Here is a 2629-nt window from a genome sequence, read left to right on the forward strand (position 1 = left end):
GGAGGCAGGGGACAGGCTTGGAGGCTCCCAAGGAGGCAGTGGGGTCGCAGGAATGTCGTGACTGGGGAGAGGCTGGGGCTGCAGCCCCATGAGCAGGTTGCCAGGTGGTTGGTGTGCTGGGGGCTCTGGCTCTGCGTGGCCCAAGGAGGTCTGTGCTCAGGATCCTGGAACTGCCCAGCCTGTAGATTGCAGGGCCCAGAGTTGGCAACCACAACCCAAGTTTCTGGCTTGAGTTTCTGACAATGCTCAGCAGCTGCAAGTGCTGTCTGAAAGCCTCAGTGAGGAGGGAGGGAAAGCGCTCGTGCAACAACTCTGTTTCATACATACTCTGCTGCAGAAAAACGCTGGGGTTTTTCCCTTTTTGATGAGAAGGACTGGTTCCAGATGCATGACATTGCTTGTGAAGAAACTGTTGGTGTTAGCAGGAGTTGTAGTACCCTGAGTTTGCCCAGCTTAAAACTGCCAGCACTAGAGCATTACTTGTTCCTAGGGCACTTGCTCTTTCCCTGACATCGTGGGTTTATTTGGTGTTTAAACAATATCATGGAATCATAGTATGGTTTGGGTTGGAAGACACTTTAAAGAACATCTAGTTTTGACCCTCCTGCCATGGGCAGGGACAGCTTTCCTGAGACCAAGACACATAGTTATGTGTTCAACTGTCTTGTTAACCTCTCAGTAGCAGAAGTTGATTTATGTGATTATAATGAACAACTTAAGTACAACTTATACTAAACTTCCTTGAATACAAAGTGATGGAAGTCAACATGAAATGCTACATTCCAAGGTCTCTCTAACACTGACACCAACCTGACTCCTTCTCCCTCAAACAACAAGTTTTAAACTTCACAGTTAGTGACAAGCACTTGTTTCTCAATCGAGTCTGCAAAGTGCTTTTAGCTGCTACACTGGACCTTTAGTTAAAGGAAATATTGGTGAAGCTGCAGTAGAAGAGTTTAACTAACCAGTCACAAAACAGAGGTGCAGCAGGACCTCTGGTCCCAGCATCCTCAAAGGAAATTAAGCTCAAAGGAAATCCAAATCCCAATCTATCATCCCCATCTAACTGGAACCTGCATGCTTTTCCTGGCATTTCCCAGAACAGGTACATCACCTACTGTTTGGGCTAAACTCTCATCATTTTCCAGTAATTCTTAGGAATGCCAGAACCAGAGAGCTCTTAGGTATATAAGTAGCATCAAGAAGTCAATTAACGACCTGGGTTTGAGTGTCAATAGTAAGACTTTATTTCAGGTATTCTCTTTAGTCAGTTAAGATATCTTCTGTTGTCCAATATACTCCCAATCAGTGAACTATTCTATTTTCCGGTATGCTTGTATAGATTTCCCTAGGAAGTGTTGACAATAGTCTCAAACCAGTGCTGTAGCTAAGGAAAGAGAGATCAAAAACCTTTTCACTGTTTTCATTCATTTCCCTTTGCCGCTATCAGCAAACACAATGAAATGAGAGTTTCTGTGGCTTTAGGCTGCTACTCGAAAATTGCCAGCACTTTCGGTACATTTTCTGGTCGTTCTCGTGCTTTCCTCTGGCTGCCAGGCTGCAGGAATTTCTTTATTGGAGGGATATTGCTTATTCTTGCTTTAAAACTCTACAAAACAAAACCAAAACAGCACTGTGCTTAAGAAGCATTGTAACTGTCAGACATTTTGATGTTATCCATGCTCTAAAAGTAACATTATGCATTGATGCTGCAGAAGAAACTACATGGTTCCCTCTATTATGCTTTTGTGGCTGCAAAGACAGAAGCTGGCAATAACCATCAGTATTTAAGGCCAGCTATAAAAGTACTTAGCATATTTGGTTATTTTCTAAGTCACTTCTCACCCTCCCACTCTCCCCTGTTTCTCAGCCAGTTTAAATCAGTGGTCCTTTCCAATGCATTGTCCATTAAAACTCTCCATTCATTTACCTGCAAGAGAGGAAATTTGGCAAGGATATCAGGTTTGAACTCTTCTGCCATTAAAATGATTTCAAGTAGCTGCACATCTGCCCTGCTTAACTGGTTGCCAACAAGAAAGTCTTGTCCATGGTCTTTCAAAACCTAAAAACACAGAACCACATGATTTCTCTCTGTTAATCTATCTGCAAAGCAAGGTCATACATTGCACAGAGTTGTCCTTGAAAGAAAGAAATGCAGTACAAACACCTGTAGTACAAACAAATGGTGTGATCTTCCTAGGCATGATTAATCAGTCCCTTCTTTACTGTGTTTCTTTCTGTCAGCTCAGCTGTACTCGTCTTCACTTCTGTACCTTAGGTAGTCGATGCCTCTGCATTGCATGCTAAACTTCATGAGATGCAGAAGGAGCTGTAATGCTTTTACATAGATTGTATGGTAGAGGGGCATCTGTACTTCAGGAGGAATGCCAGATTTACATAAAAGCTGATGCTATAGTTTTATTTGTCTAAAACAACATACAGACTGAAACATGGACCTTTGCGGAGCTCAGCGTGTCCTGGGTTTTTGCAGCTTTGCACGTCTCCCAGATTTGTAGTGCCTTCTGTCCCCTCTGTAGTGTCCTGTCTCCATCCTCATCCCAGCCCCATCAAAACCAGAGCAGTATCTCTAAGTGTTTTCCTCAAGAAAAATTGTTGGTGTAGATTCAGG

The sequence above is a fragment of the Manacus vitellinus genome, unplaced genomic scaffold (assembly GCF_001715985.3).
Source record: "Manacus vitellinus isolate BGI_N305 unplaced genomic scaffold, ASM171598v3 scaffold_11_pilon, whole genome shotgun sequence".
NCBI classification, from domain to species: domain Eukaryota; kingdom Metazoa; phylum Chordata; class Aves; order Passeriformes; family Pipridae; genus Manacus; species Manacus vitellinus.